Source organism: Triturus cristatus, chromosome 3_1 (genome assembly GCF_964204655.1).
Source record: "Triturus cristatus chromosome 3_1, aTriCri1.1, whole genome shotgun sequence".
Classification (NCBI taxonomy): Eukaryota; Metazoa; Chordata; class Amphibia; order Caudata; family Salamandridae; genus Triturus; species Triturus cristatus.
This window is the reverse complement of record NC_140583.1, coordinates 291,267,272-291,279,789: the sequence shown is the minus strand read 5'-3', so window position 1 is coordinate 291,279,789 and position 12,518 is coordinate 291,267,272. Positions and strand designations below refer to the sequence as shown.

The following is a 12,518-nucleotide window of genomic DNA, read 5'->3' as shown; positions in this document are numbered from 1 at the left end:
TGTTACTGTGGCATCGAGTGCAATCGCGTCCCTGCCTTTCTGTGCCTCGCTACTGTCGGTGATTGTTGGCAGAAGTTTTGCCCGAACCACCTCAACGAGCGGCAGGATCGATGGGCCAGTTAATTTAGAGTTTAATGTTTTTAGGGAGATTGCTAGTACTAGACCTCTGTGCCTTATGCTGTTCTTCTGTGCCACAAAGCGGCCACCTGTATCCAGCTTCACACCTAGATATTTGTATTTAGTTGTGTCCTCTATTCTGGTCTCACCCCAGAACAAGGCTGCACTTTGTCGCCTTTTTTTCCCAACTGTCATTGTTCTCGTTTTGTCCAAGTTAATCGTTAGATCATTAACTTGGGAGAAATCCTGCGTTGTGTTTAAAAGATTTTGTAGCCCTACATTTGTTTTGCTGATCAGGACTGCGTAGAGGAGACAGGGTAGTGAGATGTCTCCTAATTTCGGGGCGTGTGAATTGCAGCTGGTTAACAGCGGGACTAGATCAGCAATATACAGATTAAAAAGAGTGGGTGCTAAGACACAGCCCTGTTTCAACTCTTTTTCCGTGGGTACACGCCTCGACAGATACGTACCGTCGCCCAGCTTCACCTGTACCCACATATTCGTGTGCAGGTTTATTATTCATTTAAGTAAGGGCCAAAGCAACCCTCAGCTGTGCAATTTGGACCAGAGTCTGGTGCGGTTGACGTGGTCAAAGGCAGCTTTATAGTCAATAAAGTATAGATGTAGAGACGTTCGTGTAGCCTCAGACTTGTCCATAAGCATAGCCATGCTTAATATGTTGGTCATTGTCCCGACCGATTTTGCGAAGCCAGTCTGTTGTAGGGGAATTGCGGATTTTTCTTCCGCCCATGCCTGACGATCCTCCAATAACAGGCCGGCAAAGAATTTAGCTTCGTTGTCTAATAGTGCCACCAGTCGGTAATTTTATGGTTCCGACTTCTCACCGGATTTATGAATTGGAGAAATGATTGAACCTCTCCATGAACTAGGCAGAATATTCAACGTTCTAATTTCTCTGAAGAGTGGGTCCAGTGCTTCTGCCCAGAAGATTGCCTCCTGTTTATATAGTGCTGGTGGAATTCCATTTGGGCCAGGAGCGCCTTCTCTTCTCCCCTTTCCTATCTGCCGTTTGATGGCTCCTATGTACTTAGTTCGGAAGTCCTCAGTTGGTAAGTCAGACCCTGATTTCCCAGAGTCGGCAAGATTGTATTTGGCCCAGGGCTTAGGTGTTGTTTGGCAGTCTGCTTCATTTTGACATTCTTGACCCTGCTCTCGGCAGTCGGTGCCTTGGTGGAAGTGGGACCTAAGGTAATTTGCCAAGACTTCCTCTGAGATGTTCGAGGAGATACCATCGTAATTATTATGGATAAATCGATTTATAGTGCTCCAGAATCTGGTGCCGTTATTATGTTTGACGTCGGCATGTAGTTTGGCCCAGAGATCTTCCTCCTTGGCTCTTTTCGCATCCCTTTTTAGTTTTTTGAGGACTGCCCTTTGATTCCGTAGTGCCTGTAGTTGTATTTTATCGCTGGGCCTGTGCCGAAGGTGTCTCAGTAGTTGGTAAATCCTTTTTTTTTGCAAGCTTGATTTCTTGCTTTGCGGTGTATGATAGAGGCTTTGTGCCGCTAAATCTTTGCTGGTTTGATGGTTTGGTCTTAGTCGCGTATGATTCCATCACTGATAGGACGTTTTTCCATTTCTCAAATTCACCATCTCCGACCCTCGCGGCAAAGTGTTGTTTTGCGGTTTCCAGCATCTCACTCCCTGTGGCTATTTTGAATTTAATTCGTCTTAGGTTGATGGTGGCGGTTTGTCCTTGAGGCTCCCGACAGCGTTCGGATGTTGGAGTGACTGTTCTCAGTTCTATTTCTTGAGGCCTATGGTCTCTATCGCCTTTATTGCTCAACTGAAAAGGTACAATTTGTTGGAAAAGACCTAGGGAGACAAAAGTGTAGTCCAAAATTGAGCTTGTTTTTGTGGAGCAGTATGTTACAAAAGGGTTATCTTAGGGCAATCTGCCATTTAGAGCCCTCAGGTTGAGATGTTCCAAGTCCTCCAAGGTCGTTTGTCTAATCTTGGTTTATTTGCACGCTTTAGGTTTTCCTTGCAGCGGGATATTCCAATTTGCGTATTGCAAGAGCACTTCTTCGTCCAAGGAGGAGCCCATTAGATTATGGTTTAGGTCCCCGGTTAAGATAAGATCAGTTGTTGGTTCCTCTCTTAAACATGTTACTGCTAAATTGAACATTTCCTTTACTAGTTTGCTTTTGTGTTTCGGTTGGATATACACGTTGATTATCATGATCTTAGTGTCCCTTTTGTTTGTCGGTGTTGATGAGAAGGATGCAATGACTGCTAGTGATGATTGCATTGTGGGGCCAAAGACGTGAGCAGAATGAACAATTGTGTTTGCCGCAAATGTAACCAGCCCTCCTTGCAGATAGCCGTATTTTGCCCCCCTGATGGCATTTATGTGGAAGCGCAAGAATCCTTGGAGATGAGGAGGGTCTGTTACCCATGTTTCTTGTAGTGCCACAATGTCAAAGTCCCTGTCATAGGTGACAAAGTCCAGATCAGCTAGTTTGTTGACGAGGCCATTCACATTCCAGCAACAGATTTGTAATGTCCCCTTTTTATTTGCTGTGTATAGCGGACCAGGATCGTGTCAATATTTTGTGTTGTTAATGGTTCTCGCGATCCATCTTATGTCTTCTTCCCAAGCTTGCAGTATGAAGGGATCATTACAGCTTCTTAGTTCCTCTGGCTGATGCCTCATATCCATATTACGGTGCCCTGTGGCTCCTCTCAGCACCTGTGTGGTCGGTCTGAGAGCAGCCGTCTCAGGTCCCCTCCGGGGGGCCGGGTTTAACAGATCTGGATATCCTGGTTTGAAATACGGGGCGATGGTTATCCCCAGGACTTTAAGATGTCGCTTTCTGAGAGTATTTTATATGCTATTATTGGAGAAGTCCATGTTGCTCTTGTTTTTTCACCTGCCATTAAGTCACCGCAGTTGATAAATTCTATTGACTCCAAGTCAGTTGTTTTTATATCTGCCAGTGATGTTATGTGAGATAATAGCCGCAGTATGTTGCCTCGGTTCAAGATGTTGTGCCTCCCTTTAGAGGTGTATTCAGGTATGAACCATATCGCATTTGTTTCCCTTGCTCCTGCCCGGTTGGAGGCGTCTTTTTGATTTCGTGAGGCGGGCCAGCTGACCTAGTTTTGTGGGCTTCCCAGGGCCAATTGGATTTCTTCTGTAGGGCCTATATTTCCTTGCCATTTTAGGCGCTGGCTAGTTTGAATTTGTTTTTGAGGTATCAGAGAATTGTTGACAGTTGGTTGCAAGACTGTTATATCTGTGAGCAGAAGCTGGCTGTTCCGAGCGTTCTCTTCTTCCCTTTTGGCTGTATGTTCTCTGAGTATAGAATTCAGGTTCCCCTGATTTGTGATCTTCCCCACGGCAGTGTTGTCATTTGTAAGTGAAGCTCGAGGGTTATTGAAATGTCCCGAATCCTGATTTAAGCATGTGAATCTATGAAAGTACGAATACTTGAGCAAAATAATAAGTTACTGGCCTGTAACTGTAATTCTCCAGTATTGAAATCTTTCATTTATTCACTTGCGACCCACCCAACTCCCCAGAGAAGCTCACCGTTATTTCTCTCAGTTCTATTCTATCTGTACGCACTTGCACTTTGAAAATATGAGGCACTGCAGCTACTCTCAGGAAGGTTCTAAAGGGTGGTGTCATCTGATTGGTTGCTTTTTAAGTTTGGTCCTTTTTTTATTAAGGTCAGTGATATGTTACTAAACAAAAGGTCTTATGGTTCTTTATAAGGTACCAGGGACTCCCATCTCGGTGACAGGGAATGATTCAAGCATGTGACTCTATGAAAGATTCCAATACTGGAGAACTACAGTTACAGGAAATGAACTTATTTTCTTCTGCCTTTCAGTCTGATCTGTCCTGTTCCTTCTCAGAACTCGAAGCAGGAAAGGAATCTGTGAGAATGCCAACAGGTAATCTTTCTTTCATTGCAGCTTGATTGCATCTCCTAGCAAGAGCTTTGGAGGAAACTCCAGTGCACAGAAATGCTGATACTGAATGTTCTCAACAGTGGCAAGTAGATCTGCTCAGAGCATATCCCTTTGCTCAAAGATGCCCTGCACCACCTTGGGATGAAGATACCACTTGTGGTCCACCAGATGACGCCTGCTCAGTTCGTCTGCTGGAGGCGTGGATGGTAAATTGAAAGTGTTTCTGGCTCACCATCTGGCAAGAACCATCTTCTAGGGAAACAAAGGGAATTGTAATTTTTACCTTTTGGTATTATGTAGTACATCGTTGTCCCCACTCTGCTAGAACTGTTAGCTTAACAGATACGTTTTCGGCATCTTAAAGCAGTCCCAGGCTTTGAAAAGTTCAAGGATAGTATCTTTCCACAACAGGCGAGAACCCTATATAATAAGTTTAGGTATTGAACCCTTTTAACTATTAGCTTCACATCTAAATAGAGGCGGGGTCTTTGATGCTACTGGTAACTGTCTGTCTTGCAAACATTTTGATCATATCTTGTGGGTTTTTTAAAATCTGTTTTTATTAATTTTTAAAGATTAGAAGATCATGAAAGATAACATGTATCATACTAAGTTGACCATACAGCGAACCATCCGTCCACGTCAAAGAGATATTACGGTTGAATAGCGATATATGGCAGATATACGTTTTGATGTTGTTGCGGGCTCAGCTACAAGCGGAATCTCGACAGACATGCATGTGCAACCAGGATAACAGCCATCATACATTATTAATGTGGTTCCATTTGCGTTTTGTGCTGAGTCTTTGCAGATCATACAGTTCGGGCAAATGCACAGACGATATAAGTAAAAACAAACAACAAAACCTCAAAACTGGCAACAGCAGCATATACTGACTTCCAGATGTGTGTTCTTCACCCTGCCTCCCCCCGCCTCATCCCCACAGATCATCAGCCGACAGCTTGCCAATAGATGTGTAGCTTGTGACAGCCCCATAGCATGTGTACTAGTCCAACCCCCACCTCCGCGCATCGAGGGCACATCGCATCTGTGCGGTGAAAATAACTTTTTATCTTTTCGGGTGTGAGGTATGCTCTGTGGACTATAAACAGTTGTATCTGTCGGAATCTCATGTTCCTGGGAATTCTTGTTGGACTCTTTAGTATATTTTCCCATTCCCTGTCCTCTAACTGCCGTTCCAGGTCTGCTTCCCACTTGCGGCGCCGTGGGTCGTGTTATCGCTGCGTGTGTACGAAGGGATGCTGCAAACCATTGGATCAAGTGTCTATCACGTCCCATAACATGGAGGTACTGTATGGTAAGGTGATGACTCTGTTCCTCTTGCATGTCTCCCCATCTAGAAGATAGTGTCGCGATCAGCGAGCGGTGTCTTAGAAATTGTCCCGGCGGCAGCCCCACTTCGTCGACCAGGGACTCGTATGGTATGAGCGTGCCATCTCGGTACAAGTCTCCCAGTGTCTGTATGTCAGCTTCGTGCCAGTCTGTGAGTTCAAGAGATGTAAGCACCCCAGACCCGCTGGGAGAGCCTTCTAGTGGTATGGCCGGTGCGTAGGGAACTAGTGTTTTAGTGAGGGACAGGCAGCGACAATAGCACCTATAAGCCACCGCCAGGAGGAGAGGGGTGGGCATTGGGGCTTTAGAGGCTGGGTGGAAAAGTTTGGTGATACAATCCATAGGGAGGGGAGGGGCTAAGGTCGCAGTGTCTTCATGACCCCTATCGGCAAGCCAGCCGGCTATCCACTGCAATTGTGCAGCCAAATAGTAGTGTTCGAAACAAGGCGCGGCTAGGCCCCCTTGATCGGTGGGCAAGTATAACTTTGCCAGCGCTATCCTGCGACGTGCATTGCCCCAGAGGAAGTCCCTGAGCAGTTTAGTGAGTGTGGCGAAGAAGGCCGCCGGGACAGAAATAGGCAGATTAGAAAAGTAGTACAGGAGTCAAAGAAGGATCACCATCTTGGATAGCGCCACCCTGCCAGTGACTGTCAGCGTGAGCGTTTTCCAAAAGTTCACTTGTGATTTGATTGCTGTCACTGCTCGTCCCAGATTACCGTCAAAGAGGTCTGACGGTTGACGATATATCTGAATACCGATATAGCGGAAACTATCCACTTTCCACTGCACCCTCGTGCCCTCTAAAATATAGCCCGGATCCTGTGTGTCTCCCCCAAATGCATAAAGGCAGGACTTGTTGGCATTCACTCGAAGGCCTTAGAGGGCGGCGAAGTCACGCAGTGTGTACTCCAATTGGGCCGGTATGTTTCCCACATCTCTCACGAATACTAGGAGGTCGTCCGCGTACAGCGACACCTGGTGTATCGCATCCCCTAGAGGTACTCCATCACCCAGCGTCGCTCGCAGGGCCGCTGCCAGGGGTTCGATTGTGAGTGCGAACAGGAGAGGCGACAGCGGGCACCCTGCCTAGTGCCTCTGCATATTGGTATGGCGTCGGAGATATATGGCTCCAACCGTACTCTAACTGTAGGCTTTTTATATAATAGGTCAACCATCTGGAGGAAACCCCAACCTAGGTCATACCGTAACAGCACTGCTGCTAGGTAGCTCCACTCCAAGCAGTCGAAAGCCTTCTCAAGGTCCAGCACCAGGCATCCCACCCTGGGCCACTCCCTCACACTGTCCGAAGCCACCCTGAAGAACCTCTGTAAGTTCAACGATGTGTTACACTTGGGGACGAACCCATTCTGGTCGTTGTGTACCAGCTCGGGAACCACCGGCGCCAACTGCTCCGCCAGCACTTTAGCGAGTATTTTATAATCCACATTTAGGAGTGCCAGTGGTCTTTATGATCCTAAGTTTTCAGGGTCTCTGTCCGGTTTTAGCAGAGACACCAGGTAGGCCTCTCGCCTCGATGGGGGCAATGCGTGTTCCTCTAGGGCTGTAGAGTATAGGACATGCAGTCGCTGCACCAGAGGCTCCCAGTAGGCTTTGTAATATTCAGCCGGCAAGCCATCCGGCCCCGGCGTTTTCCCGGACGCCATTGACCCTATCGCCTCTCCTATTTCCTCTAGAGTGAGGGGACCATTAAGTGCCTCTTGATGTTCTCCTGAGACTGTGGGCAGTTAAACAGGTTCTAGGAACCTTTCAGGTTGGGGCTTGAGCAGCGTCCTTTGAATTGGTACAACAGTGAGTAATGGTCCGACATTACTTTGTGTATCTCCCGCTGTGTGTATACTAGAGCCCCCTCTGGTGTGCGTATGGCCCCGATAGGGTATGTCTACTTTCTTGCTTCAGTAGCCAGGCTAGCAGGCGACCTGCTCTATCCGCTTTGGCATGGGTGCGAGCTGTGTGGGAACTATAGTTGTGGCATCTTAGCTTTTTTATGAGTTCCGCATGCTGCATCCTAAGGCTTTCAAGCAGGCCAAATTGTCCACCTCCGCCCTGCCCCTCTCGTTCATACTGGAGTAGTTGTGATTCTAGACGAGTGAGTGACAAAGACCGCTGTTTGCGTATGTTCCATGTGGCACCGAGACAGTGGCCTCTGACAGCAATTTTGTGGGCATCCCATTCCACCAGTTGAGTTCAAAATACTCGAGAACCATCGTCTCCATTTGACACAGCTGCCGTCGTCCGGAGGGGTGGGAAGGATCTATCCGTGTGCATATCAAGTACCGAGTTGAAGACCCCGCCCAGCAGCCAGGGGAATCGAATGTAGGGGGTTAGTATTGCGGACAGTTGTGCCAGGAACGAGGGTTGGTCTGTGTCTGGGGCATATATGGAGCCTAGTAGTATCTGCTGGCAATCGAGTGTCCCCTTCACTAAGCTGTACCTGTCTGCGGGCTCTGTCACCGTCTCTGTGCAATTGAACAGGGTGCCCGCTCTCACCCAAATGAATGTGCCCCTCGTGTGCGCTGAGTATGTCGTGCCATATATTTGTCCCCTCCAACGCTTGTGCAGTCTGTCCAGTTCCGGCTGGGTCATGTGTGTTTCCTGCAGTAGGGCGATTGTGGCAGAGTGTCTCTGGAGGTACCCAAATTTGGAGTAGCGATGCGCAGGCGTGTACATGCCACGTATGTTCCATGTGATTATGTCAGCTCATGTCATTTCTGATGGAGTTAAGTAACAGGGACACCAGGGGCGAGGTGCACCACAGGGTGTGGAGGTCAGGGGCATGTGTGAGCGTGTTGGTATGCTGCAACAAAATCAACAACAATAAGTGAACTAAAAACAACATAACATCTGGGGCAGACATTGTGCAATGTCTGTCCAAACCTCTGCAACAATTGAGTAGTACAAACTAGGTCAGTGTGCTGCCTGTTGGGGTGCGTGCACTAGTGGTGTTGTGTTATGGCCACCCCCTTAGTACCAGTATGCGCGGAGCACCATCTATCTAGTCGTTTGAGTCATCTCATAGGACGGGTAGGGTGTTGGCCCAGTTGTTTGGGTTGAGTGTGAGCTCGCCCTCCAATATTGTGTGTGTTGTGGCTTACAGCGGACATAATGTTGTCACATCAGCTCAGTGTGGAGTGTGTGCATTATTTAACCCAGTGGGCCCAACTCCTCACATTTCAGCTAGCAATATCTTAGATGTCAACAAACAGAGTTCTACTTGCATGAGCTGCTGATGACAGAGTCTATCTCATCAGTCCCGCTTCATATGATGCCATCAGCAGTTTGTGGGTTAATCGCTGGTAAGTTGAGCTCTTCGGATATCTCTGTTGACGGCGACGAGGAGCCACTGGCCACTAACATTTCCTGTGTGTATAAGTCCGGCCTTTCTTTAGGATGTGGGGATCCGAGAGTTGTGAAAGCTGCCAGGGCGCCCTGCCTTTCCTTCCTTATTTTCTCTGGACTTGGTGCTGCAGTCCCCGGCTTTGCGTTCCTTAAGGCTCGTCGATTCGTCGTCTCCTGGTTCTTCTGCCTGCAGAGTTGTCTCCTTCTGAGCCTGGGGGTCTCACGCCTGTCCATAACCCCGACTCCTCCAGCCAGTCCCATGCTTCTTTGGAAGAGTCAAAGAAGTGAGCCCCTTCTTTCGTGACCACTCGCAGTCGGGCTGGGAACAGCAACGAATATGGTAGTTCTAGAGTTCTGAGTTGTCGTTTCACCGCCATATAGTTACTCCTGCGTCTCTGCACTAAAGTGGTGTAGGCTGGGAAGAGCATAACCTGACTGCCGCTCACCTTAAAACTATCCATCTTGCACGTTTCACGGAGTACCGCATCTCTGTCCCTGTAGTTTAGCAGTTTGAAAACGAACGGGCGAGGTCTGGCTCCTGGCTGAGGTCTCTGTGCCACCATGCGGTGGGCTCTCTCGACCGCAAATTGCATTGACAATGTTCCTTGGGGTAAGAGATCGCGCAGCCACCGCTCTGTGAATTGTTCCGGCAGGCCCACTACGCGGATGTTGTTGCGGCGGGAGCGTCCCTCCGCATCTTCTGCTCTGTCTTCCAGGTCGTGAACGCGGTCTATCAAATCTTGCAATGCAGCTGCATGGTTTTGCGTTATAGGTTGGAGTTCCTTCAGTGTTTGGCCTTGTGTAGTCACTTTTTCAGCCAACTCGCGGTGGTCTGCGTGGAGTAAGGTGAAGTCCGAGGTGACTTTATCTATACGAGTCTCCAGGGATGTCCTTGTGTGGTCCAACGCAGTCCCGATCCTTTCCACTTCTGCGAGTACTGAGTCCATTTTGGCCTCCAGGGTTGTGGTCGTTGGCTCTATCCCCCCTCTAGCGCTCATGTTGAAGGGGTCCAAGCAGCCCGCGCGCAGAGGCCCTTGTTGTAGTTTGGCCCTCATCCGGCCCATTACAAGCTGCTGCGCCGTGGGCATTCGTGATGAGCTGTCAGGAGAGTCAACACGCTGTCGGTCGTCACAGCTGCACGGCAACGCGGTCGAGGCTACGCTCTCTGGCGGCGGTTGCCCACATGGATACCGTCTCTGCAGGCAACAGCAATCTACGCGTGCGGGGGTGGGAGACTGCAGCACTCGCGCACCTTCGGTGTTTCCACCCTGTACCTGTTCGGCTGTGTAACGTTGGATTGACTCTCAGAGTCCAGCTGAGGGGGATGTGAGGATCCTTGTAGTTATCTCAGCTGTCTGCTCACGTCTGCTGAGGTCTGTTCAGTTATCCCTCCACAGGCGCTGCTAGTGTGTCGACCGCAGCCTTCTCACTAGTACACAATATGGAGTCTCCTACAGTGCTGTTAGGCCGTATTGTTGATGCACGGTGGGTCGCTCCAACATGGGAATGCTCCAGCCACCCCCACAGATCGCCGCTGCCTTCACAGTGGCCCAGACCCAGCTCCACCCCGCAGGGGCCCCACAGGTTCGTCGCCCTGCAGCCACACACCTTTCGCCACAGCAGGACCACTACAAGGGCCACGATTCACTAGGGTCTGTATCACCCAAGTTCAGTGGGGTGTCCAGCACATGTACTGTGTCCGTTGTGTTATAGGTGTCCTGCAAGGTTTCCGGTTTCGCGTCTGCCGCTCTCTCCGGCACGGGCAGCCCCCCTCCAACCGACTGTCATCTCTACGTGGCCCCAGCCGGAAGGCCCCCAGAGAGCATTGCCGTTACAATCAGTGTCCCGGGATACATGGGCTTCAGTCAGGGGAGTTAATTGAGCACCACAATGTCCCTGGTATCAGTCTTCACTCATCGTCGGTGCTGTGGTCTACCCCTCTCCTCTGCTACCACTGCCGCCGCCCTGCATGGGCAAACATACCTCGTGGGGGGCGGGTTGTCACCCCCTCTACCGCAGCAGCAGTGGGTCCGGGGGGGTGGCGCGGCTCAATTCCGGGCCCCCTACTTGTAGCATTGTTCCCACCACGTGGCACCAGGTATGGGCTAAGGCCCCCCCACAGCTCCGGGCGCAGGCACCTAGGCGCCGGCGACCATCTTCTAGCTCTGGGCGCCCGCTCGCGGCCTCACAGCAGACAGGGCCGCGCGTTCGTCGTTTACGGAGTCTCGGTCTCAATGTGCCAATTAGCCCAGCATTAGGCTCGTCAGGTACCGCAGAGCTTCAGGCATCCGGTCTCAATCAGCATTTATTTGGATGGCGCTCATGCAGGATAAATTAATCGTATTTTTAGGAGAATGGTGAACGGAGCGTTAAAGATTTGCGTCTGCCATTTTGGCTGGCTAGCCACGCCCCCCCATCATATCTTGTGTTTTTCTGCCCAGTTTACAAACACTACAGGAGAAAGTGGATAAAACCACTATGTCTAAATCTGAGATTTCAACAGAATTCCGCGACTACTAGAGTTGTCCTACTCGTACTGTAGACCACCAGGCCTGAGCTTGCATTTAAATAATTCATTTTTTACAATATTAAATGTAGCCTGTTTTCTGTAAAGGAAACTGAGTTGTATTTAAAAAAATATATACTTTTTAAAAACGTTTTAGAGTTAGCAGTGGTCATTTGGACCACTGCCAAACAGTTTTTTACATTCACAAAGGAATAGGGGACCTCTTCTCCTTTGCGAATGGGTTACCACCTTTTAGAAGTCAGTAACCTTTAGATGGTTTCCAACTGAAATTGCAAACTATTGATACATAGCAATCCGTATCTCAGTTTGGAAAGGACGCCCTAAACACACACCTTCCACATTGTACTTCAGTTTGCATTTCTCAACCCATTTGCGATTTGCTAAGCACTTACGGAATCAGAAGATGGATTTACTACATACCAAAAGTCTTTTTAGCGGTCGCTATCTGTATAAATGAGCAATAATCGTTTTCTATGAAGAGCTGGTTTGCCCACCCAGTCCTACTCGAAAATTATCACAGACATGCTCAATTATTATTGGAGTTTTATAACGCGCACGGTTACCCTTGAGCATCCCAGCGCCAATCGGAGGACCAACAGAGGCTAACACGTGACACGCTAGTCTGGGAAGAGATAGGTTTTCAGAAGTTTGCGGAAACGCCGAGTGCAAATCTCAGCCCGCAGAACAAGTGGAAGCGCGTTCCACGCAGAGGCCGTGTTCACCGAGAACCTTCTTCCTCCCGTACGGGCTCGTCTTACTCTAGGAGACTTTAAGAGGAATTTATGATCCGAACGGAGGGCCCTTGCTGCTTTATAGGGTTGGATCATGTTCCTCAGGATTGCAGGCCCCTTCCCCTGCAGACTCTTCTGTGCCATGCAGAGTGCTTTGAAGGTTACTCTTTCACGCACCGGGAGCCAGTGCAGCGTCTTTAGTGCCGGTTTGGCGGACTGCCTTCTGGGGACATTTGTCAGCAGTCTGGCTGCAGCATTTTGCACCTGCTGCAGCTTCTTGAACGTAGATTCCGGCGCGCCCAGGAGGGTTGCATTGCTGTAATCCAGCCTTGAGATGATGAGCCCCTGTATCAGCAATTTACGGGAAGTGTCTGGGAGGAGTGGCAGAATCTTGCGGGCTGACCGGAGCATACCAAAGCATACACCAGCGGTCTTTTTGGCGTGTGTTCTAAATGTCAGATCCTGCTCCAGCCACACCCCCAGGCTCCTGA

The 12,518-nt window shown here is 49.3% G+C and overlaps 1 protein-coding gene across 1 annotated transcript in view; it reads left to right on the top strand.

Annotated features, from left to right (window-relative positions):
* Positions 1–12,518, top strand: part of REC114 (REC114 meiotic recombination protein) — a 683,893-nt gene that overhangs the window by 608,547 nt on the left and 62,828 nt on the right. The gene's annotated exons all lie outside the window — the stretch shown is intronic.